The sequence below is a fragment of the Lissotriton vulgaris genome, unplaced genomic scaffold, assembly GCF_964263255.1.
Source record: "Lissotriton vulgaris unplaced genomic scaffold, aLisVul1.2 SCAFFOLD_2159, whole genome shotgun sequence".
NCBI lineage: Eukaryota > Metazoa > Chordata > Amphibia > Caudata > Salamandridae > Lissotriton > Lissotriton vulgaris.
In genome coordinates, this window is record NW_028240990.1 from 204,306 (window position 1) to 229,595 (window position 25,290).

Below are 25,290 nucleotides of genomic sequence, written 5' to 3' on the forward strand. Positions count from 1 at the left end.
TTTCTAAAAGTTCTATCATTTGCTCACATCAAATAGACTTTAAAAATACAATCAATAAATCAATGTTTCACTCTACCCGTGTTAGATTTATGATATTTATGAATACACTTGACAGAAAAAGATTTGGTCATAAGTCATGAAAGTGGTCCCACCGAGATTTGAACTCGGATCCTTGGATTCAAAGTCCAAAGTGCTAACCATTTCACCATGGAACCTCCCATGTGACAGGGGAGGAAATTGCTGCAGCAATGTGGACATTTCAAATTTTTTATTTTCTACAGTCAAAGACAAACAGAATTATATAACTTTTCTATTCTGTTCAACTTTTGCCTATTGAACTATGTTAGGGAAGGATGTTGCACAAAGGACTCAAGTAAGGCCATGACTCTGTTGAACAGTACTTTTTATGTGAGATAAGATTTTGCAATAAAAGATAAGATTCCCCCGTGAATGCAATCTCTTCTGCCAAAATGGAAAGCTCAACCTGGTACAGGTGGGTTGATGGTGTTATGCTTGTCAATCTGGACTCTGAAAACAGGGATCTAAGTACAAAGCTCAGTGGGACTTATCTAAACTTTACGATTTTTTTTCCATTCAGTTCTTAGAAGTATTAATTGGAAAAACATCTCATTTACTTATAAACTTGTACGTATCAACTTATATGTATGTATCTCCCTATATATCGCTATATGTCTATGTATATTTATCGGAAAATATAAATATATACATTATAAAAATACATATAATTAATAGAGGTGAAAATAATGAACAGTTGTTGCCTCTCCGCATTTGAAACATGAGCTTCTTCTCCTTCCTCTTCTATATGTCCTGAAATTGAGATAGTCACTTTTTAATCAATTTTGATCTAACAACATAGTTGATTTGTACAAAGCATATCATACGATCTGTGAATAATTCTAAAAAAGAAAATTAGATCAGTACCTTTGAGGCCTCCAAGCAAAAGCTTATATTTCATGATTGCAGATCGACTGTTGAAAATCAGCATGAGAAATGTTTTATTTCACAATTTCCATACTAATATACAAAAAACATTTGTACTATCTGAATGATACCGTCATTGTGGTTCTCTAGGTTTGATTTAAGAACACATCTCTTTCAAAATGTGCTATGTTCGCCTTATCAATAGTGTGGAAATCTTCAAAAAGGAATGCTGGGAATCAGCCCTCTGAAATGCATTTGAGAAAAACAGGATAGGATTTTGTAATGTCGCACTATTTTGTGTAGGAATGTGATGTTATGTGTATTATAAAGTTCGTATTTCTGTAACTTGTTCAAGCTGTTGGACATTTTGAAAGGAGTCAACATTTGTCTCTTTCAACCTACTGGTGTTGGATTGGAGCTATCAATAACAAAAGATGACAGAAATGTAAAAGGTCGAGATTAGTGAAATAGTACCTCAAAGAATTGGACTGGTACCTTTGCATGCAAAGTCCAAAGTGCCAAGCGTTGCTCTTTGGAGCCACCCATGTGAGAGACAGAGAAATGGATGTAGTAGTTTGGAAATGTAGAATGTTTTAATATTCTTCAGTCAAATATGATCATTATTTTGTAAATTGCATTTCCTGATAAACGTTTGCACATTTAACACTGTTATGGAGAATGCAGCTGAAAAGAATCAAATCACATTATAGCTCTTTACACTATGAGCATTCAACTGAGATATCTTTTCATCAATGTAAGAAAAGCCCCCGCACTGATGCGCTCTCTTTTGTCTCAATGGAAAAATCCCTCATGTATGGCAGGGTTCCATGGTGTAATGGTTAGCACTCTGGACTCTGAATCCAGCGATCCGAGTTCAAATCTCGGTGGGACCTGCTTGAATTATGAGATTTAATATTTCACTAATTTCTTAGAATTTGGACTTGGAAAAACATAACGTCAAAGTTTTATACTGAAACTTATCAACGTATAAGTATGTATCTATGTACACATGGCTATATCCATCTAGATAGTGATAATACAATATAAAGAAATGAATTATTCATAAACATAAGTACTGAAGCTGAAAACTAAAAACTGTTCTTTCCCATCCACAATTTAAGCAAGAGGTTCTTTTCCTTTCTCATCTTTATGATCAGTAATAAGATAGTTCATTTTGCTGATTTCTTATCTGACAACATTCTTGACTTACACAGAGCATTTAATTGTGAATTTCTTTGAAAGAGGAATTCAGATTAATACATTTGACATGTCTTTCGAAAGATTCTACTTTGTGGTTATGGATCTACTTTAGAAAAACAGAGTGTAAATATCTGTGTGTCTTAATTTCAAGATTGTTATTTAAAAGTTCATCTCTTCTGTCCCCAAAATACACAATTTGATTCCTCAAGTTTTCTTTTAATGAAGGCTTTCCAATTAAAAAAGTTCCGTGTTCCCCTTATCAATAACAGTAAGATTTAAACAAGTAATATCTTGGATCAGCCTCTTGTGATGAGTTGAGAAAACAGAGTCAGCTCACAAAATATCTCATTATTTTGAGCCATTTTATTTCCATGTTTTCTAAAAGTTCTATCATTTGCTCACATCAAATAGACTTTAAAAATACAATCAATAAATCAACGTTTCACTCTACCCGTGTTAGATTTATGATATTTATGAATACACTTGACAGAAAAAGATTTGGTCATAAGTCATGAAAGTGGTCCCACCGAGATTTGAACTCGGATCCTTGGATTCAAAGTCCAAAGTGCTAACCATTTCACCATGGAACCTCCCATGTGACAGGGGAGGAAATTGCTGCAGCAATGTGGACATTTCACATTTTTTATTTTCTACAGTCAAAGACAAACAGAATTATATAACTTTTCTATTCTGTTCAACTTTTGCCTATTGAACTATGTTAGGGAAGGATGTTGCACAAAGGACTCAAGTAACGCTATGACTCTGTTGAACAGTACTTTTTATGTGAGATAAGATTTTGCAATAAAAGATAAGATTCCCCCGTGAATGCAATCTCTTCTGCCAAAATGGAAAGCTCAACCTGGTACAGGTGGGTTGATGGTGTTATGCTTGTCAATCTGGACTCTGAAAACAGGGATCTAAGTACAAAGCTCAGTGGGACTTATCTAAACTTTACGATTTTTTTTCCATTCAGTTCTTAGAAGTATTAATTGGAAAAACATCTCATTTACTTATAAACTTGTACGTATCAACTTATATGTATGTATCTCCCTATATATCGCTATATGTCTATGTATATTTATCGGAAAATATAAATATATACATTATAAAAATACATATAATTAATAGAGGTGAAAATAATGAACAGTTGTTGCCTCTCCGCATTTGAAACATGAGCTTCTTCTCCTTCCTCTTCTATATGTCCTGAAATTGAGATAGTCACTTTTTAATCAATTTTGATCTAACAACATAGTTGATTTGTACAAAGCATATCATACGATCTGTGAATAATTCTAAAAAAGAAAATTAGATCAGTACCTTTGAGGCCTCCAAGCAAAAGCTTATATTTCATGATTGCAGATCGACTGTTGAAAATCAGCATGAGAAATGTTTTATTTCACAATTTCCATACTAATATACAAAAAACATTTGTACTATCTGAATGATACCGTCATTGTGGTTCTCTAGGTTTGATTTAAGAACACATCTCTTTCAAAATGTGCTATGTTCGCCTTATCAATAGTGTGGAAATCTTCAAAAAGGAATGCTGGGAATCAGCCCTCTGAAATGCATTTGAGAAAAACAGGATAGGATTTTGTAATGTCGCACTATTTTGTGTAGGAATGTGATGTTATGTGTATTATAAAGTTCGTATTTCTGTAACTTGTTCAAGCTGTTGGACATTTTGAAAGGAGTCAACATTTGTCTCTTTCAACCTACTGGTGTTGGATTGGAGCTATCAATAACAAAAGATGACAGAAATGTAAAAGGTCGAGATTAGTAAAATAGTACCTCAAAGAATTGGACTGGTACCTTTGCATGCAAAGTCCAAAGTGCCAAGCGTTGCTCTTTGGAGCCACCCATGTGAGAGACAGAGAAATGGATGTAGTAGTTTGGAAATGTAGAATGTTTTAATATTCTTCAGTCAAATATGATCATTATTTTGTAAATTGCATTTCCTGATAAACGTTTGCACATTTAACACTGTTATGGAGAATGCAGCTGAAAAGAATCAAATCACATTATAGCTCTTTACACTATGAGCATTCAACTGAGATATCTTTTCATCAATGTAAGAAAAGCCCCCGCACTGATGCGCTCTCTTTTGTCTCAATGGAAAAATCCCTCATGTATGGCAGGGTTCCATGGTGTAATGGTTAGCACTCTGGACTCTGAATCCAGCGATCCGAGTTCAAATCTCGGTGGGACCTGCTTGAATTATGAGATATAATATTTCACTAATTTCTTAGAATTTGGACTTGGAAAAACATAACGTCAAAGTTTTATACTGAAACTTATCAACGTATAAGTATGTATCTATGTACACATGGCTATATCCATCTAGATAGTTATAATACAATATAAAGAAATGAATTATTCATAAACATAAGTACTGAAGCTGAAAACTAAAAACTATTCTTTCCCATCCACAATTTAAGCAAGAGGTTCTTTTCCTTTCTCATCTTTATGATCAGTAATAAGATAGTTCATTTTGCTGATTTCTTATCTGACAACATTCTTGACTTACACAGTGCATTTAATTGTGAATTTCTTTGAAAGAGGAATTCAGATTAATACATTTGACATGTCTTTCGAAAGATTCTACTTTGTGGTTATGGATCTACTTTAGAAAAACAGAGTGTAAATATCTGTGTGTCTTAATTTCAAGATTGTTATTTAAAAGTTCATCTCTTCTGTCCCCAAAATACACAATTTGATTCCTCAAGTTTTCTTTTAATGAAGGCTTTCCAATAAAAAAAGTTCCGTGTTCCCCTTATCAATAACAGTAAGATTTAAACAAGTAATATCTTGGATCAGCCTCTTGTGATGAGTTGAGAAAACAGAGTCAGCTCACAAAATATCTCATTATTTTGAGCCATTTTATTTCCATGTTTTCTAAAAGTTCTATCATTTGCTCACATCAAATAGACTTTAAAAATACAATCAATAAATCAATGTTTCACTCTACCCGTGTTAGATTTATGATATTTATGAATACACTTGACAGAAAAAGATTTGGTCATAAGTCATGAAAGTGGTCCCACCGAGATTTGAACTCGGATCCTTGGATTCAAAGTCCAAAGTGCTAACCATTACACCATGGAACCTCCCATGTGACAGGGGAGCAAATTGCTGCAGCAATGTGGACATTTCACATTTTTTATTTTCTACAGTCAAAGACAAACAGAATTATATAACTTTTCTATTCTGTTCAACTTTTGCCTATTGAACTATGTTAGGGAAGGATGTTGCACAAAGGACTCAAGTAACGCTATGACTCTGTTGAACAGTACTTTTTATGTGAGATAAGATTTTGCAATAAAAGATAAGTTTCCCCCGTGAATGCAATCTCTTCTGCCAAAATGGAAAGCTCAACCTGGTACAGGTGGGTTGATGGTGTTATGCTTGTCAATCTGGACTCTGAAAACAGGGATCTAAGTACAAAGCTCAGTGGGACTTATCTAAACTTTACGATTTTTTTTCCATTCAGTTCTTAGAAGTATTAATTGGAAAAACATCTCATTTACTTATAAACTTGTACGTATCAACTTATATGTCTGTATCTCCCTATATATCGCTATATGTCTATGTATATTTATCGGAAAATATAAATATATACATTATAAAAAGACATATAATTAATAGAGGTGAAAATAATGAACAGTTGTTGCCTCTCCGCATTTGAAACATGAGCTTCTTCTCCTTCCTCTTCTATATGTCCTGAAATTGAGATAGTCACTTTTTAATCAATTTTGATCTAACAACATAGTTGATTTGTACAAAGCATATCATACGATCTGTGAATAATTCTAAAAAAGAAAATTAGATCAGTACCTTTGAGGCCTCCAAGCAAAAGCTTATATTTCATGATTGCAGATCGACTGTTGAAAATCAGCATGAGAAATGTTTTATTTCACAATTTCCATACTAATATACAAAAAACATTTGTACTATCTGAATGATACGGTCATTGTGGTTCTCTAGGTTTGATTTAAGAACACATCTCTTTCAAAATGTGCTATATTCGCCTTATCAATAGTGTGGAAATCTTCAAAAAGGAATGCTGGGAATCAGCCCTCTGAAATGCATTTGAGAAAAACAGGATAGGATTTTGTAATGTCGCACTATTTTGTGTAGGAATGGGATGTTATGTGTATTATAAAGTTCGTATTTCTGTAACTTGTTCAAGCTGTTGGACATTTTGAAAGGAGTCAACATTTGTCTCTTTCAACCTACTGGTGTTGGATTGGAGCTATCAATAACAAAAGATGACAGAAATGTAAAAGGTTGAGATTAGTAAAATAGTACCTCAAAGAATTGGACTGGTACCTTTGCATGCAAAGTCCAAAGTGCCAAGCGTTGCTCTTTGGAGCCACCCATGTGAGAGACAGAGAAATGGATGCAGTAGTTTGGAAATGTAGAATGTTTTAATATTCTTCAGTCAAATATGATCATTATTTTGTAAATTGCATTTCCTGATAAACGTTTGCACATTTAACACTGTTATGGAGAATGCAGCTGAAAAGAATCAAATCACATTATAGCTCTTTACACTATGAGCATTCAACTGAGATATCTTTTCATCAATGTAAGAAAAGCCCCCGCACTGATGCGCTCTCTTTTGTCTCAATGGAAAAATCCCTCATGTATGGCAGGGTTCCATGGTGTAATGGTTAGCACTCTGGACTCTGAATCCAGCGATCCGAGTTCAAATCTCGGTGGGACCTGCTTGAATTATGAGATTTAATATTTCACTAATTTCTTAGAATTTGGACTTGGAAAAACATAACGTCAAAGTTTTATACTGAAACTTATCAACGTATAAGTATGTATCTATGTACACATGGCTATATCCATCTAGATAGTGATAATACAATATAAAGAAATGAATTATTCATAAACATAAGTACTGAAGCTGAAAACTAAAAACTGTTCTTTCCCATCCACAATTTAAGCAAGAGGTTCTTTTCCTTTCTCATCTTTATGATCAGTAATAAGATAGTTCATTTTGCTGATTTCTTATCTGACAACATTCTTGACTTACACAGAGCATTTAATTGTGAATTTCTTTGAAAGAGGAATTCAGATTAATACATTTGACATGTCTTTCGAAAGATTCTACTTTGTGGTTATGGATCTACTTTAGAAAAACAGAGTGTAAATATCTGTGTGTCTTAATTTCAAGATTGTTATTTAAAAGTTCATCTCTTCTGTCCCCAAAATACACAATTTGATTCCTCAAGTTTTCTTTTAATGAAGGCTTTCCAATTAAAAAAGTTCCGTGTTCCCCTTATCAATAACAGTAAGATTTAAACAAGTAATATCTTGGATCAGCCTCTTGTGATGAGTTGAGAAAACAGAGTCAGCTCACAAAATATCTCATTATTTTGAGCCATTTTATTTCCATGTTTTCTAAAAGTTCTATCATTTGCTCACATCAAATAGACTTTAAAAATACAATTAATAAATCAACGTTTCACTCTACCCGTGTTAGATTTATGATATTTATGAATACACTTGACAGAAAAAGATTTGGTCATAAGTCATGAAAGTGGTCCCACCGAGATTTGAACTCGGATCCTTGGATTCAAAGTCCAAAGTGCTAACCATTTCACCATGGAACCTCCCATGTGACAGGGGAGGAAATTGCTGCAGCAATGTGGACATTTCACATTTTTTATTTTCTACAGTCAAAGACAAACAGAATTATATAACTTTTCTATTCTGTTCAACTTTTGCCTATTGAACTATGTTAGGGAAGGATGTTGCACAAAGGACTCAAGTAACGCTATGACTCTGTTGAACAGTACTTTTTATGTGAGATAAGATTTTGCAATAAAAGATAAGATTCCCCCGTGAATGCAATCTCTTCTGCCAAAATGGAAAGCTCAACCTGGTACAGGTGGGTTGATGGTGTTATGCTTGTCAATCTGGACTCTGAAAACAGGGATCTAAGTACAAAGCTCAGTGGGACTTATCTAAACTTTACGATTTTTTTTCCATTCAGTTCTTAGAAGTATTAATTGGAAAAACATCTCATTTACTTATAAACTTGTACGTATCAACTTATATGTATGTATCTCCCTATATATCGCTATATGTCTATGTATATTTATCGGAAAATATAAATATATACATTATAAAAATACATATAATTAATAGAGGTGAAAATAATGAACAGTTGTTGCCTCTCCGCATTTGAAACATGAGCTTCTTCTCCTTCCTCTTCTATATGTCCTGAAATTGAGATAGTCACTTTTTAATCAATTTTGATCTAACAACATAGTTGATTTGTACAAAGCATATCATACGATCTGTGAATAATTCTAAAAAAGAAAATTAGATCAGTACCTTTGAGGCCTCCAAGCAAAAGCTTATATTTCATGATTGCAGATCGACTGTTGAAAATCAGCATGAGAAATGTTTTATTTCACAATTTCCATACTAATATACAAAAAACATTTGTACTATCTGAATGATACCGTCATTGTGGTTCTCTAGGTTTGATTTAAGAACACATCTCTTTCAAAATGTGCTATGTTCGCCTTATCAATAGTGTGGAAATCTTCAAAAAGGAATGCTGGGAATCAGCCCTCTGAAATGCATTTGAGAAAAACAGGATAGGATTTTGTAATGTCGCACTATTTTGTGTAGGAATGTGATGTTATGTGTATTATAAAGTTCGTATTTCTGTAACTTGTTCAAGCTGTTGGACATTTTGAAAGGATTCAACATTTTTCTCTTTCAACCTACTGGTGTTGGATTGGAGCTATCAATAACAAAAGATGACAGAAATGTAAAAGGTTGAGATTAGTAAAATAGTACCTCAAAGAATTGGACTGGTACCTTTGCATGCAAAGTCCAAAGTGCCAACTGTTGCTCTTTGGAGCCACCCATGTGAGAGACAGAGAAATGGATGTAGTAGTTTGGAAATGTAGAATGTTTTAATATTCTTCAGTCAAATATGATCATTATTTTGTAAATTGCATTTCCTGATAAACGTTTGCACATTTAACACTGTTATGGAGAATGCAGCTGAAAAGAATCAAATCACATTATAGCTCTTTACACTATGAGCATTCAACTGAGATATCTTTTCATCAATGTAAGAAAAGCCCCCGCACTGATGCGCTCTCTTTTGTCTCAATGGAAAAATCCCTCATGTATGGCAGGGTTCCATGGTGTAATGGTTAGCACTCTGGACTCTGAATCCAGCGATCCGAGTTCAAATCTCGTGGGACCTGCTTGAATTATGAGATTTAATATTTCACTAATTTCTTAGAATTTGGACTTGGAAAAACATAACGTCAAAGTTTTATACTGAAACTTATCAACGTATAAGTATGTATCTATGTACACATGGCTATATCCATCTAGATAGTGATAATACAATATAAAGAAATGAATTATTCATAAACATAAGTACTGAAGCTGAAAACTAAAAACTGTTCTTTCCCATCCACAATTTAAGCAAGAGGTTATTTTCCTTTCTCATCTTTATGATCAGTAATAAGATAGTTAATTTTGCTGATTTCTTATCTGACAACATTCTTGACTTACACAGTGCATTTAATTGTGAATTTCTTTGAAAGAGGAATTCAGATTAATACATTTGACATGTCTTTCGAAAGATTCTACTTTGTGGTTATGGATCTACTTTAGAAAAACAGAGTGTAAATATCTGTGTGTCTTAATTTCAAGATTGTTATTTAAAAGTTCATCTCTTCTGTCCCCAAAATACACAATTTGATTCCTCAAGTTTTCTTTTAATGAAGGCTTTCCAATTAAAAAAGTTCTGTGTTCCCCTTATCAATAACAGTAAGATTTAAACAAGTAATATCTTGGATCAGCCTCTTGTGATGAGTTGAGAAAACAGAGTCAGCTCACAAAATATCTCATTATTTTGAGCCATTTTATTTCCATGTTTTCTAAAAGTTCTATCATTTGCTCACATCAAATAGACTTTAAAAATACAATCAATAAATCAACGTTTCACTCTACCCGTGTTAGATTTATGATATTTATGAATACACTTGACAGAAAAAGATTTGGTCATAAGTCATGAAAGTGGTCCCACCGAGATTTGAACTCGGATCCTTGGATTCAAAGTCCAAAGTGCTAACCATTTCACCATGGAACCTCCCATGTGACAGGGGAGGAAATTGCTGCAGCAATGTGGACATTTCACATTTTTTATTTTCTACAGTCAAAGACAAACAGAATTATATAACTTTTCTATTCTGTTCAACTTTTGCCTATTGAACTATGTTAGGGAAGGATGTTGCACAAAGGACTCAAGTAACGCTATGACTCTGTTGAACAGTACTTTTTATGTGAGATAAGATTTTGCAATAAAAGATAAGATTCCCCCGTGAATGCAATCTCTTCTGCCAAAATGGAAAGCTCAACCTGGTACAGGTGGGTTGATGGTGTTATGCTTGTCAATCTGGACTCTGAAAACAGGGATCTAAGTACAAAGCTCAGTGGGACTTATCTAAACTTTACGATTTTTTTTCCATTCAGTTCTTAGAAGTATTAATTGGAAAAACATCTCATTTACTTATAAACTTGTACGTATCAACTTATATGTATGTATCTCCCTATATATCGCTATATGTCTATGTATATTTATCGGAAAATATAAATATATACATTATAAAAATACATATAATTAATAGAGGTGAAAATAATGAACAGTTGTTGCCTCTCCGCATTTGAAACATGAGCTTCTTCTCCTTCCTCTTCTATATGTCCTGAAATTGAGATAGTCACTTTTTAATCAATTTTGATCTAACAACATAGTTGATTTGTACAAAGCATATCATACGATCTGTGAATAATTCTAAAAAAGAAAATTAGATCAGTACCTTTGAGGCCTCCAAGCAAAAGCTTATATTTCATGATTGCAGATCGACTGTTGAAAATCAGCATGAGAAATGTTTTATTTCACAATTTCCATACTAATATACAAAAAACATTTGTACTATCTGAATGATACCGTCATTGTGGTTCTCTAGGTTTGATTTAAGAACACATCTCTTTCAAAATGTGCTATGTTCGCCTTATCAATAGTGTGGAAATCTTCAAAAAGGAATGCTGGGAATCAGCCCTCTGAAATGCATTTGAGAAAAACAGGATAGGATTTTGTAATGTCGCACTATTTTGTGTAGGAATGTGATGTTATGTGTATTATAAAGTTCGTATTTCTGTAACTTGTTCAAGCTGTTGGACATTTTGAAAGGAGTCAACATTTGTCTCTTTCAACCTACTGGTGTTGGATTGGAGCTATCAATAACAAAAGATGACAGAAATGTAAAAGGTCGAGATTAGTAAAATAGTACCTCAAAGAATTGGACTGGTACCTTTGCATGCAAAGTCCAAAGTGCCAAGCGTTGCTCTTTGGAGCCACCCATGTGAGAGACAGAGAAATGGATGTAGTAGTTTGGAAATGTAGAATGTTTTAATATTCTTCAGTCAAATATGATCATTATTTTGTAAATTGCATTTCCTGATAAACGTTTGCACATTTAACACTGTTATGGAGAATGCAGCTGAAAAGAATCAAATCACATTATAGCTCTTTACACTATGAGCATTCAACTGAGATATCTTTTCATCAATGTAAGAAAAGCCCCCGCACTGATGCGCTCTCTTTTGTCTCAATGGAAAAATCCCTCATGTATGGCAGGGTTCCATGGTGTAATGGTTAGCACTCTGGACTCTGAATCCAGCGATCCGAGTTCAAATCTCGGTGGGACCTGCTTGAATTATGAGATATAATATTTCACTAATTTCTTAGAATTTGGACTTGGAAAAACATAACGTCAAAGTTTTATACTGAAACTTATCAACGTATAAGTATGTATCTATGTACACATGGCTATATCCATCTAGATAGTGATAATACAATATAAAGAAATGAATTATTCATAAACATAAGTACTGAAGCTGAAAACTAAAAACTATTCTTTCCCATCCACAATTTAAGCAAGAGGTTCTTTTCCTTTCTCATCTTTATGATCAGTAATAAGATAGTTCATTTTGCTGATTTCTTATCTGACAACATTCTTGACTTACACAGTGCATTTAATTGTGAATTTCTTTGAAAGAGGAGTTCAGATTAATACATTTGACATGTCTTTCGAAAGATTCTACTTTGTGGTTATGGATCTACTTTAGAAAAACAGAGTGTAAATATCTGTGTGTCTTAATTTCAAGATTGTTATTTAAAAGTTCATCTCTTCTGTCCCCAAAATACACAATTTGATTCCTCAAGTTTTCTTTTAATGAAGGCTTTCCAATAAAAAAAGTTCCGTGTTCCCCTTATCAATAACAGTAAGATTTAAACAAGTAATATCTTGGATCAGCCTCTTGTGATGAGTTGAGAAAACAGAGTCAGCTCACAAAATATCTCATTATTTTGAGCCATTTTATTTCCATGTTTTCTAAAAGTTCTATCATTTGCTCACATCAAATAGACTTTAAAAATACAATCAATAAATCAATGTTTCACTCTACCCGTGTTAGATTTATGATATTTATGAATACACTTGACAGAAAAAGATTTGGTCATAAGTCATGAAAGTGGTCCCACCGAGATTTGAACTCGGATCCTTGGATTCAAAGTCCAAAGTGCTAACCATTACACCATGGAACCTCCCATGTGACAGGGGAGCAAATTGCTGCAGCAATGTGGACATTTCACATTTTTTATTTTCTACAGTCAAAGACAAACAGAATTATATAACTTTTCTATTCTGTTCAACTTTTGCCTATTGAACTATGTTAGGGAAGGATGTTGCACAAAGGACTCAAGTAACGCTATGACTCTGTTGAACAGTACTTTTTATGTGAGATAAGATTTTGCAATAAAAGATAAGTTTCCCCCGTGAATGCAATCTCTTCTGCCAAAATGGAAAGCTCAACCTGGTACAGGTGGGTTGATGGTGTTATGCTTGTCAATCTGGACTCTGAAAACAGGGATCTAAGTACAAAGCTCAGTGGGACTTATCTAAACTTTACGATTTTTTTTCCATTCAGTTCTTAGAAGTATTAATTGGAAAAACATCTCATTTACTTATAAACTTGTACGTATCAACTTATATGTCTGTATCTCCCTATATATCGCTATATGTCTATGTATATTTATCGGAAAATATAAATATATACATTATAAAAAGACATATAATTAATAGAGGTGAAAATAATGAACAGTTGTTGCCTCTCCGCATTTGAAACATGAGCTTCTTCTCCTTCCTCTTCTATATGTCCTGAAATTGAGATAGTCACTTTTTAATCAATTTTGATCTAACAACATAGTTGATTTGTACAAAGCATATCATACGATCTGTGAATAATTCTAAAAAAGAAAATTAGATCAGTACCTTTGAGGCCTCCAAGCAAAAGCTTATATTTCATGATTGCAGATCGACTGTTGAAAATCAGCATGAGAAATGTTTTATTTCACAATTTCCATACTAATATACAAAAAACATTTGTACTATCTGAATGATACGGTCATTGTGGTTCTCTAGGTTTGATTTAAGAACACATCTCTTTCAAAATGTGCTATATTCGCCTTATCAATAGTGTGGAAATCTTCAAAAAGGAATGCTGGGAATCAGCCCTCTGAAATGCATTTGAGAAAAACAGGATAGGATTTTGTAATGTCGCACTATTTTGTGTAGGAATGGGATGTTATGTGTATTATAAAGTTCGTATTTCTGTAACTTGTTCAAGCTGTTGGACATTTTGAAAGGAGTCAACATTTGTCTCTTTCAACCTACTGGTGTTGGATTGGAGCTATCAATAACAAAAGATGACAGAAATGTAAAAGGTTGAGATTAGTAAAATAGTACCTCAAAGAATTGGACTGGTACCTTTGCATGCAAAGTCCAAAGTGCCAAGCGTTGCTCTTTGGAGCCACCCATGTGAGAGACAGAGAAATGGATGCAGTAGTTTGGAAATGTAGAATGTTTTAATATTCTTCAGTCAAATATGATCATTATTTTGTAAATTGCATTTCCTGATAAACGTTTGCACATTTAACACTGTTATGGAGAATGCAGCTGAAAAGAATCAAATCACATTATAGCTCTTTACACTATGAGCATTCAACTGAGATATCTTTTCATCAATGTAAGAAAAGCCCCCGCACTGATGCGCTCTCTTTTGTCTCAATGGAAAAATCCCTCATGTATGGCAGGGTTCCATGGTGTAATGGTTAGCACTCTGGACTCTGAATCCAGCGATCCGAGTTCAAATCTCGGTGGGACCTGCTTGAATTATGAGATTTAATATTTCACTAATTTCTTAGAATTTGGACTTGGAAAAACATAACGTCAAAGTTTTATACTGAAACTTATCAACGTATAAGTATGTATCTATGTACACATGGCTATATCCATCTAGATAGTGATAATACAATATAAAGAAATGAATTATTCATAAACATAAGTACTGAAGCTGAAAACTAAAAACTGTTCTTTCCCATCCACAATTTAAGCAAGAGGTTCTTTTCCTTTCTCATCTTTATGATCAGTAATAAGATAGTTCATTTTGCTGATTTCTTATCTGACAACATTCTTGACTTACACAGAGCATTTAATTGTGAATTTCTTTGAAAGAGGAATTCAGATTAATACATTTGACATGTCTTTCGAAAGATTCTACTTTGTGGTTATGGATCTACTTTAGAAAAACAGAGTGTAAATATCTGTGTGTCTTAATTTCAAGATTGTTATTTAAAAGTTCATCTCTTCTGTCCCCAAAATACACAATTTGATTCCTCAAGTTTTCTTTTAATGAAGGCTTTCCAATTAAAAAAGTTCCGTGTTCCCCTTATCAATAACAGTAAGATTTAAACAAGTAATATCTTGGATCAGCCTCTTGTGATGAGTTGAGAAAACAGAGTCAGCTCACAAAATATCTCATTATTTTGAGCCATTTTATTTCCATGTTTTCTAAAAGTTCTATCATTTGCTCACATCAAATAGACTTTAAAAATACAATTAATAAATCAACGTTTCACTCTACCCGTGTTAGATTTATGATATTTATGAATACACTTGACAGAAAAAGATTTGGTCATAAGTCATGAAAGTGGTCCCACCGAGATTTGAACTCGGATCCTTGGATTCAAAGTCCAAAGTGCTAACCATTTCACCATGGAACCTCCCATGTGACAGGGGAGGAAATTGCTGCAGCAATGTGGACATTTCACATTTTTTATTTTCTACAGTCAAAGACAAACAGAATTATATAACTTTTCTATTCTGTTCAACTTTTGCCTATTGAACTATGTTAGGGAAGGATGTTGCACAAAGGACTCAAGTAACGCTATGACTCTGTTGAACAGTACTTTTTATGTGAGATAAGATTTTGCAATAAAAGATAAGATTCCCCCGTGAATGCAATCTCTTCTGCCAAAATGGAAAGCTCAACCTGGTACAGGTGGGTTGATGGTGTTATGCTTGTCAATCTGGACTCTGAAAACAGGGATCTAAGTACAAAGCTCAGTGGGACTTATCTAAACTTTACGATTTTTTTTCCATTCAGTTCTTAGAAGTATTAATTGGAAAAACATCTCATTTACTTATAAACTTGTACGTATCAACTTATATGTATGTATCTCCCTATATATCGCTATATGTCTATGTATATTTATCGGAAAATATAAATATATACATTATAAAAATACATATAATTAATAGAGGTGAAAATAATGAACAGTTGTTGCCTCTCCGCATTTGAAACATGAGCTTCTTCTCCTTCCTCTTCTATATGTCCTGAAATTGAGATAGTCACTTTTTAATCAATTTTGATCTAACAACATAGTTGATTTGTACAAAGCATATCATACGATCTGTGAATAATTCTAAAAAAGAAAATTAGATCAGTACCTTTGAGGCCTCCAAGCAAAAGCTTATATTTCATGATTGCAGATCGACTGTTGAAAATCAGCATGAGAAATGTTTTATTTCACAATTTCCATACTAATATACAAAAAACATTTGTACTATCTGAATGATACCGTCATTGTGGTTCTCTAGGTTTGATTTAAGAACACATCTCTTTCAAAATGTGCTATGTTCGCCTTATCAATAGTGTGGAAATCTTCAAAAAGGAATGCTGGGAATCAGCCCTCTGAAATGCATTTGAGAAAAACAGGATAGGATTTTGTAATGTCGCACTATTTTGTGTAGGAATGTGATGTTATGTGTATTATAAAGTTCGTATTTCTGTAACTTGTTCAAGCTGTTGGACATTTTGAAAGGATTCAACATTTTTCTCTTTCAACCTACTGGTGTTGGATTGGAGCTATCAATAACAAAAGATGACAGAAATGTAAAAGGTTGAGATTAGTAAAATAGTACCTCAAAGAATTGGACTGGTACCTTTGCATGCAAAGTCCAAAGTGCCAACTGTTGCTCTTTGGAGCCACCCATGTGAGAGACAGAGAAATGGATGTAGTAGTTTGGAAATGTAGAATGTTTTAATATTCTTCAGTCAAATATGATCATTATTTTGTAAATTGCATTTCCTGATAAACGTTTGCACATTTAACACTGTTATGGAGAATGCAGCTGAAAAGAATCAAATCACATTATAGCTCTTTACACTATGAGCATTCAACTGAGATATCTTTTCATCAATGTAAGAAAAGCCCCCGCACTGATGCGCTCTCTTTTGTCTCAATGGAAAAATCCCTCATGTATGGCAGGGTTCCATGGTGTAATGGTTAGCACTCTGGACTCTGAATCCAGCGATCCGAGTTCAAATCTCGTGGGACCTGCTTGAATTATGAGATTTAATATTTCACTAATTTCTTACAATTTGGACTTGGAAAAACATAACGTCAAAGTTTTATACTGAAACTTATCAACGTATAAGTATGTATCTATGTACACATGGCTATATCCATCTAGATAGTGATAATACAATATAAAGAAATGAATTATTCATAAACATAAGTACTGAAGCTGAAAACTAAAAACTGTTCTTTCCCATCCACAATTTAAGCAAGAGGTTCTTTTCCTTTCTCATCTTTATGATCAGTAATAAGATAGTTCATTTTGCTGATTTCTTATCTGACAACATTCTTGACTTACACAGAGCATTTAATTGTGAATTTCTTTGAAAGAGGAATTCAGATTAATACATTTGACATGTCTTTCGAAAGATTCTACTTTGTGGTTATGGATCTACTTTAGAAAAACAGAGTGTAAATATCTGTGTGTCTTAATTTCAAGATTGTTATTTAAAAGTTCATCTCTTCTGTCCCCAAAATACACAATTTGATTCCTCAAGTTTTCTTTTAATGAAGGCTTTCCAATTAAAAAAGTTCCGTGTTCCCCTTATCAATAACAGTAAGATTTAAACAAGTAATATCTTGGATCAGCCTCTTGTGATGAGTTGAGAAAACAGAGTCAGCTCACAAAATATCTCATTATTTTGAGCCATTTTATTTCCATGTTTTCTAAAAGTTCTATCATTTGCTCACATCAAATAGACTTTAAAAATACAATTAATAAATCAACGTTTCACTCTACCCGTGTTAGATTTATGATATTTATGAATACACTTGACAGAAAAAGATTTGGTCATAAGTCATGAAAGTGGTCCCACCGAGATTTGAACTCGGATCCTTGGATTCAAAGTCCAAAGTGCTAACCATTTCACCATGGAACCTCCCATGTGACAGGGGAGGAAATTGCTGCAGCAATGTGGACATTTCACATTTTTTATTTTCTACAGTCAAAGACAAACAGAATTATATAACTTTTCTATTCTGTTCAACTTTTGCCTATTGAACTATGTTAGGGAAGGATGTTGCACAAAGGACTCAAGTAACGCTATGACTCTGTTGAACAGTACTTTTTATGTGAGATAAGATTTTGCAATAAAAGATAAGATTCCCCCGTGAATGCAATCTCTTCTGCCAAAATGGAAAGCTCAACCTGGTACAGGTGGGTTGATGGTGTTATGCTTGTCAATCTGGACTCTGAAAACAGGGATCTAAGTACAAAGCTCAGTGGGACTTATCTAAACTTTACGATTTTTTTTCCATTCAGTTCTTAGAAGTATTAATTGGAAAAACATCTCATTTACTTATAAACTTGTACGTATCAACTTATATGTATGTATCTCCCTATATATCGCTATATGTCTATGTATATTTATCGGAAAATATAAATATATACATTATAAAAATACATATAATTAATAGAGGTGAAAATAATGAACAGTTGTTGCCTCTCCGCATTTGAAACATGAGCTTCTTCTCCTTCCTCTTCTATATGTCCTGAAATTGAGATAGTCACTTTTTAATCAATTTTGATCTAACAACATAGTTGATTTGTACAAAGCATATCATACGATCTGTGAATAATTCTAAAAAAGAAAATTAGATCAGTACCTTTGAGGCCTCCAAGCAAAAGCTTATATTTCATGATTGCAGATCGACTGTTGAAAATCAGCATGAGAAATGTTTTATTTCACAATTTCCATACTAATATACAAAAAACATTTGTACTATCTGAATGATACCGTCATTGTGGTTCTCTAGGTTTGATTTAAGAACACATCTCTTTCAAAATGTGCTATGTTCGCCTTATCAATAGTGTGGAAATCTTCAAAAAGGAATGCTGGGAATCAGCCCTCTGAAATGCATTTGAGAAAAACAGGATAGGATTTTGTAATGTCGCACTATTTTGTGTAGGAATGTGATGTTATGTGTATTATAAAGTTCGTATTTCTGTAACTTGTTCAAGCTGTTGGACATTTTGAAAGGATTCAACATTTTTCTCTTTCAACCTACTGGTGTTGGATTGGAGCTATCAATAACAAAAGATGACAGAAATGTAAAAGGTTGAGATTAGTAAAATAGTACCTCAAAGAATTGGACTGGTACCTTTGCATGCAAAGTCCAAAGTGCCAACTGTTGCTCTTTGGAGCCACCCATGTGAGAGACAGAGAAATGGATGTAGTAGTTTGGAAATGTAGAATGTTTTAATATTCTTCAGTCAAATATGATCATTATTTTGTAAATTGCATTTCCTGATAAACGTTTGCACATTTAACACTGTTATGGAGAATGCAGCTGAAAAGAATCAAATCACATTATAGCTCTTTACACTATGAGCATTCAACTGAGATATCTTTTCATCAATGTAAGAAAAGCCCCCGCACTGATGCGCTCTCTTTTGTCTCAATGGAAAAATCCCTCATGTATGGCAGGGTTCCATGGTGTAATGGTTAGCACTCTGGACTCTGAATCCAGCGATCCGAGTTCAAATCTCGTGGGACCTGCTTGAATTATGAGATTTAATATTTCACTAATTTCTTAGAATTTGGACTTGGAAAAACATAACGTCAAAGTTTTATACTGAAACTTATCAACGTATAAGTATGTATCTATGTACACATGGCTATATCCATCTAGATAGTGATAATACAATATAAAGAAATGAATTATTCATAAACATAAGTACTGAAGCTGAAAACTAAAAACTGTTCTTTCCCATCCACAATTTAAGCAAGAGGTTATTTTCCTTTCTCATCTTTATGATCAGTAATAAGATAGTTAATTTTGCTGATTTCTTATCTGACAACATTCTTGACTTACACAGTGCATTTAATTGTGAATTTCTTTGAAAGAGGAATTCAGATTAATACATTTGACATGTCTTTCGAAAGATTCTACTTTGTGGTTATGGATCTACTTTAGAAAAACAGAGTGTAAATATCTGTGTGTCTTAATTTCAAGATTGTTATTTAAAAGTTCATCTCTTCTGTCCCCAAAATACACAATTTGATTCCTCAAGTTTTCTTTTAATGAAGGCTTTCCAATTAAAAAAGTTCCGTGTTCCCCTTATCAATAACAGTAAGATTTAAACAAGTAATATCTTGGATCAGCCTCTTGTGATGAGTTGAGAAAACAGAGTCAGCTCACAAAATATCTCATTATTTTGAGCCATTTTATTTCCATGTTTTCTAAAAGTTCTATCATTTGCTCACATCAAATAGACTTTAAAAATACAATCAATAAATCAATGTTTCACTCTACCCGTGTTAGATTTATGATATTTATGAATACACTTGACAGAAAAAGATTTGGTCATAAGTCATGAAAGTGGTCCCACCGAGATTTGAACTCGGATCCTTGGATTCAAAGTCCAAAGTGCTAACCATTTCACCATGGAACCTCCCATGTGACAGGGGAGGAAATTGCTGCAGCAATGTGGACATTTCAAATTTTTTATTTTCTACAGTCAAAGACAAACAGAATTATATAACTTTTCTATTCTGTTCAACTTTTGCCTATTGAACTATGTTAGGGAAGGATGTTGCACAAAGGACTCAAGTAAGGCCATGACTCTGTTGAACAGTACTTTTTATGTGAGATAAGATTTTGCAATAAAAGATAAGATTCCCCCGTGAATGCAATCTCTTCTGCCAAAATGGAAAGCTCAACCTGGTACAGGTGGGTTGATGGTGTTATGCTTGTCAATCTGGACTCTGAAAACAGGGATCTAAGTACAAAGCTCAGTGGGACTTATCTAAACTTTACGATTTTTTTTCCATTCAGTTCTTAGAAGTATTAATTGGAAAAACATCTCATTTACTTATAAACTTGTACGTATCAACTTATATGTATGTATCTCCCTATATATCGCTATATGTCTATGTATATTTATCGGAAAATATAAATATATACATTATAAAAATACATATAATTAATAGAGGTGAAAATAATGAACAGTTGTTGCCTCTCCGCATTTGAAACATGAGCTTCTTCTCCTTCCTCTTCTATATGTCCTGAAATTGAGATAGTCACTTTTTAATCAATTTTGATCTAACAACATAGTTGATTTGTACAAAGCATATCATACGATCTGTGAATAATTCTAAAAAAGAAAATTAGATCAGTACCTTTGAGGCCTCCAAGCAAAAGCTTATATTTCATGATTGCAGATCGACTGTTGAAAATCAGCATGAGAAATGTTTTATTTCACAATTTCCATACTAATATACAAAAAACATTTGTACTATCTGAATGATACCGTCATTGTGGTTCTCTAGGTTTGATTTAAGAACACATCTCTTTCAAAATGTGCTATATTCGCCTTATCAATAGTGTGGAAATCTTCAAAAAGGAATGCTGGGAATCAGCCCTCTGAAATGCATTTGAGAAAAACAGGATAGGATTTTGTAATGTCGCACTATTTTGTGTAGGAATGTGATGTTATGTGTATTATAAAGTTCGTATTTCTGTAACTTGTTCAAGCTGTTGGACATTTTGAAAGGAGTCAACATTTGTCTCTTTCAACCTACTGGTGTTGGATTGGAGCTATCAATAACAAAAGATGACAGAAATGTAAAAGGTCGAGATTAGTAAAATAGTACCTCAAAGAATTGGACTGGTACCTTTGCATGCAAAGTCCAAAGTGCCAAGCGTTGCTCTTTGGAGCCACCCATGTGAGAGACAGAGAAATGGATGTAGTAGTTTGGAAATGTAGAATGTTTTAATATTCTTCAGTCAAATATGATCATTATTTTGTAAATTGCATTTCCTGATAAACGTTTGCACATTTAACACTGTTATGGAGAATGCAGCTGAAAAGAATCAAATCACATTATAGCTCTTTACACTATGAGCATTCAACTGAGATATCTTTTCATCAATGTAAGAAAAGCCCCCGCACTGATGCGCTCTCTTTTGTCTCAATGGAAAAATCCCTCATGTATGGCAGGGTTCCATGGTGTAATGGTTAGCACTCTGGACTCTGAATCCAGCGATCCGAGTTCAAATCTCGGTGGGACCTGCTTGAATTATGAGATTTAATATTTCACTAATTTCTTAGAATTTGGACTTGGAAAAACATAACGTCAAAGTTTTATACTGAAACTTATCAACGTATAAGTATGTATCTATGTACACATGGCTATATCCATCTAGATAGTGATAATACAATATAAAGAAATGAATTATTCATAAACATAAGTACTGAAGCTGAAAACTAAAAACTGTTCTTTCCCATCCACAATTTAAGCAAGAGGTTCTTTTCCTTTCTCATCTTTATGATCAGTAATAAGATAGTTCATTTTGCTGATTTCTTATCTGACAACATTCTTGACTTACACAGAGCATTTAATTGTGAATTTCTTTGAAAGAGGAATTCAGATTAATACATTTGACATGTCTTTCGAAAGATTCTACTTTGTGGTTATGGATCTACTTTAGAAAAACAGAGTGTAAATATCTGTGTGTCTTAATTTCAAGATTGTTATTTAAAAGTTCATCTCTTCTGTCCCCAAAATACACAATTTGATTCCTCAAGTTTTCTTTTAATGAAGGCTTTCCAATTAAAAAAGTTCCGTGTTCCCCTTATCAATAACAGTAAGATTTAAACAAGTAATATCTTGGATCAGCCTCTTGTGATGAGTTGAGAAAACAGAGTCAGCTCACAAAATATCTCATTATTTTGAGCCATTTTATTTCCATGTTTTCTAAAAGTTCTATCATTTGCTCACATCAAATAGACTTTAAAAATACAATCAATAAATCAACGTTTCACTCTACCCGTGTTAGATTTATGATATTTATGAATACACTTGACAGAAAAAGATTTGGTCATAAGTCATGAAAGTGGTCCCACCGAGATTTGAACTCGGATCCTTGGATTCAAAGTCCAAAGTGCTAACCATTTCACCATGGAACCTCCCATGTGACAGGGGAGGAAATTGCTGCAGCAATGTGGACATTTCACATTTTTTATTTTCTACAGTCAAAGACAAACAGAATTATATAACTTTTCTATTCTGTTCAACTTTTGCCTATTGAACTATGTTAGGGAAGGATGTTGCACAAAGGACTCAAGTAACGCTATGACTCTGTTGAACAGTACTTTTTATGTGAGATAAGATTTTGCAATAAAAGATAAGATTCCCCAGTGAATGCAATCTCTTCTGCCAAAATGGAAAGCTCAACCTGGTACAGGTGGGTTGATGGTGTTATGCTTGTCAATCTGGACTCTGAAAACAGGGATCTAAGTACAAAGCTCAGTGGGACTTATCTAAACTTTACGATTTTTTTTCCATTCAGTTCTTAGAAGTATTAATTGGAAAAACATCTCATTTACTTATAAACTTGTACGTATCAACTTATATGTATGTATCTCCCTATATATCGCTATATGTCTATGTATATTTATCGGAAAATATAAATATATACATTATAAAAATACATATAATTAATAGAGGTGAAAATAATGAACAGTTGTTGCCTCTCCGCATTTGAAACATGAGCTTCTTCTCCTTCCTCTTCTATATGTCCTGAAATTGAGATAGTCACTTTTTAATCAATTTTGATCTAACAACATAGTTGATTTGTACAAAGCATATCATACGATCTGTGAATAATTCTAAAAAAGAAAATTAGATCAGTACCTTTGAGGCCTCCAAGCAAAAGCTTATATTTCATGATTGCAGATCGACTGTTGAAAATCAGCATGAGAAATGTTTTATTTCACAATTTCCATACTAATATACAAAAAACATTTGTACTATCTGAATGATACCGTCATTGTGGTTCTCTAGGTTTGATTTAAGAACACATCTCTTTCAAAATGTGCTATGTTCGCCTTATCAATAGTGTGGAAATCTTCAAAAAGGAATGCTGGGAATCAGCCCTCTGAAATGCATTTGAGAAAAACAGGATAGGATTTTGTAATGTCGCACTATTTTGTGTAGGAATGTGATGTTATGTGTATTATAAAGTTCGTATTTCTGTAACTTGTTCAAGCTGTTGGACATTTTGAAAGGAGTCAACATTTGTCTCTTTCAACCTACTGGTGTTGGATTGGAGCTATCAATAACAAAAGATGACAGAAATGTAAAAGGTCGAGATTAGTGAAATAGTACCTCAAAGAATTGGACTGGTACCTTTGCATGCAAAGTCCAAAGTGCCAAGCGTTGCTCTTTGGAGCCACCCATGTGAGAGACAGAGAAATGGATGTAGTAGTTTGGAAATGTAGAATGTTTTAATATTCTTCAGTCAAATATGATCATTATTTTGTAAATTGCATTTCCTGATAAACGTTTGCACATTTAACACTGTTATGGAGAATGCAGCTGAAAAGAATCAAATCACATTATAGCTCTTTACACTATGAGCATTCAACTGAGATATCTTTTCATCAATGTAAGAAAAGCCCCCGCACTGATGCGCTCTCTTTTGTCTCAATGGAAAAATCCCTCATGTATGGCAGGGTTCCATGGTGTAATGGTTAGCACTCTGGACTCTGAATCCAGCGATCCGAGTTCAAATCTCGGTGGGACCTGCTTGAATTATGAGATTTAATATTTCACTAATTTCTTAGAATTTGGACTTGGAAAAACATAACGTCAAAGTTTTATACTGAAACTTATCAACGTATAAGTATGTATCTATGTACACATGGCTATATCCATCTAGATAGTGATAATACAATATAAAGAAATGAATTATTCATAAACATAAGTACTGAAGCTGAAAACTAAAAACTGTTCTTTCCCATCCACAATTTAAGCAAGAGGTTCTTTTCCTTTCTCATCTTTATGATCAGTAATAAGATAGTTCATTTTGCTGATTTCTTATCTGACAACATTCTTGACTTACACAGAGCATTTAATTGTGAATTTCTTTGAAAGAGGAATTCAGATTAATACATTTGACATGTCTTTCGAAAGATTCTACTTTGTGGTTATGGATCTACTTTAGAAAAACAGAGTGTAAATATCTGTGTGTCTTAATTTCAAGATTGTTATTTAAAAGTTCATCTCTTCTGTCCCCAAAATACACAATTTGATTCCTCAAGTTTTCTTTTAATGAAGGCTTTCCAATTAAAAAAGTTCCGTGTTCCCCTTATCAATAACAGTAAGATTTAAACAAGTAATATCTTGGATCAGCCTCTTGTGATGAGTTGAGAAAACAGAGTCAGCTCACAAAATATCTCATTATTTTGAGCCATTTTATTTCCATGTTTTCTAAAAGTTCTATCATTTGCTCACATCAAATAGACTTTAAAAATACAATCAATAAATCAACGTTTCACTCTACCCGTGTTAGATTTATGATATTTATGAATACACTTGACAGAAAAAGAT

At 33.4% G+C, this 25,290-nt stretch overlaps 17 non-coding genes across 17 annotated transcripts; 7 read left to right on the top strand and 10 right to left on the bottom strand.

Annotated features, from left to right (window-relative positions):
- Positions 1-143: 143 nt before the first annotated feature.
- Positions 144-215, bottom strand: TRNAQ-UUG (transfer RNA glutamine (anticodon UUG)). The gene has a single exon. It is a non-coding gene; the product is annotated as a tRNA-Gln (tRNA).
- A 1,548-nt stretch (positions 216-1,763) lies between these two features.
- TRNAQ-CUG (transfer RNA glutamine (anticodon CUG)) lies at positions 1,764-1,835 on the top strand. Its single transcript has one exon. It is a non-coding gene; the product is annotated as a tRNA-Gln (tRNA).
- Positions 1,836-2,660: 825 nt separating this feature from the next.
- TRNAQ-UUG (transfer RNA glutamine (anticodon UUG)) lies at positions 2,661-2,732 on the bottom strand. The gene has a single exon. It is a non-coding gene; the product is annotated as a tRNA-Gln (tRNA).
- Positions 2,733-4,280: 1,548 nt separating this feature from the next.
- On the top strand, positions 4,281-4,352 carry TRNAQ-CUG (transfer RNA glutamine (anticodon CUG)). Its single transcript has one exon. It is a non-coding gene; the product is annotated as a tRNA-Gln (tRNA).
- An 825-nt stretch (positions 4,353-5,177) lies between these two features.
- On the bottom strand, positions 5,178-5,249 carry TRNAQ-UUG (transfer RNA glutamine (anticodon UUG)). Its single transcript has one exon. It is a non-coding gene; the product is annotated as a tRNA-Gln (tRNA).
- Positions 5,250-6,797: 1,548 nt separating this feature from the next.
- On the top strand, positions 6,798-6,869 carry TRNAQ-CUG (transfer RNA glutamine (anticodon CUG)). The gene has a single exon. It is a non-coding gene; the product is annotated as a tRNA-Gln (tRNA).
- An 825-nt stretch (positions 6,870-7,694) lies between these two features.
- TRNAQ-UUG (transfer RNA glutamine (anticodon UUG)) lies at positions 7,695-7,766 on the bottom strand. The gene has a single exon. It is a non-coding gene; the product is annotated as a tRNA-Gln (tRNA).
- A 2,444-nt stretch (positions 7,767-10,210) lies between these two features.
- Positions 10,211-10,282, bottom strand: TRNAQ-UUG (transfer RNA glutamine (anticodon UUG)). Its single transcript has one exon. It is a non-coding gene; the product is annotated as a tRNA-Gln (tRNA).
- Positions 10,283-11,830: 1,548 nt separating this feature from the next.
- Positions 11,831-11,902, top strand: TRNAQ-CUG (transfer RNA glutamine (anticodon CUG)). Its single transcript has one exon. It is a non-coding gene; the product is annotated as a tRNA-Gln (tRNA).
- An 825-nt stretch (positions 11,903-12,727) lies between these two features.
- Positions 12,728-12,799, bottom strand: TRNAQ-UUG (transfer RNA glutamine (anticodon UUG)). Its single transcript has one exon. It is a non-coding gene; the product is annotated as a tRNA-Gln (tRNA).
- Positions 12,800-14,347: 1,548 nt separating this feature from the next.
- On the top strand, positions 14,348-14,419 carry TRNAQ-CUG (transfer RNA glutamine (anticodon CUG)). Its single transcript has one exon. It is a non-coding gene; the product is annotated as a tRNA-Gln (tRNA).
- An 825-nt stretch (positions 14,420-15,244) lies between these two features.
- Positions 15,245-15,316, bottom strand: TRNAQ-UUG (transfer RNA glutamine (anticodon UUG)). The gene has a single exon. It is a non-coding gene; the product is annotated as a tRNA-Gln (tRNA).
- Positions 15,317-17,760: 2,444 nt separating this feature from the next.
- Positions 17,761-17,832, bottom strand: TRNAQ-UUG (transfer RNA glutamine (anticodon UUG)). Its single transcript has one exon. It is a non-coding gene; the product is annotated as a tRNA-Gln (tRNA).
- Positions 17,833-20,276: 2,444 nt separating this feature from the next.
- Positions 20,277-20,348, bottom strand: TRNAQ-UUG (transfer RNA glutamine (anticodon UUG)). Its single transcript has one exon. It is a non-coding gene; the product is annotated as a tRNA-Gln (tRNA).
- Positions 20,349-21,896: 1,548 nt separating this feature from the next.
- TRNAQ-CUG (transfer RNA glutamine (anticodon CUG)) lies at positions 21,897-21,968 on the top strand. The gene has a single exon. It is a non-coding gene; the product is annotated as a tRNA-Gln (tRNA).
- Positions 21,969-22,793: 825 nt separating this feature from the next.
- On the bottom strand, positions 22,794-22,865 carry TRNAQ-UUG (transfer RNA glutamine (anticodon UUG)). The gene has a single exon. It is a non-coding gene; the product is annotated as a tRNA-Gln (tRNA).
- Positions 22,866-24,413: 1,548 nt separating this feature from the next.
- On the top strand, positions 24,414-24,485 carry TRNAQ-CUG (transfer RNA glutamine (anticodon CUG)). The gene has a single exon. It is a non-coding gene; the product is annotated as a tRNA-Gln (tRNA).
- The last annotated feature ends 805 nt before the right edge of the window (positions 24,486-25,290 follow it).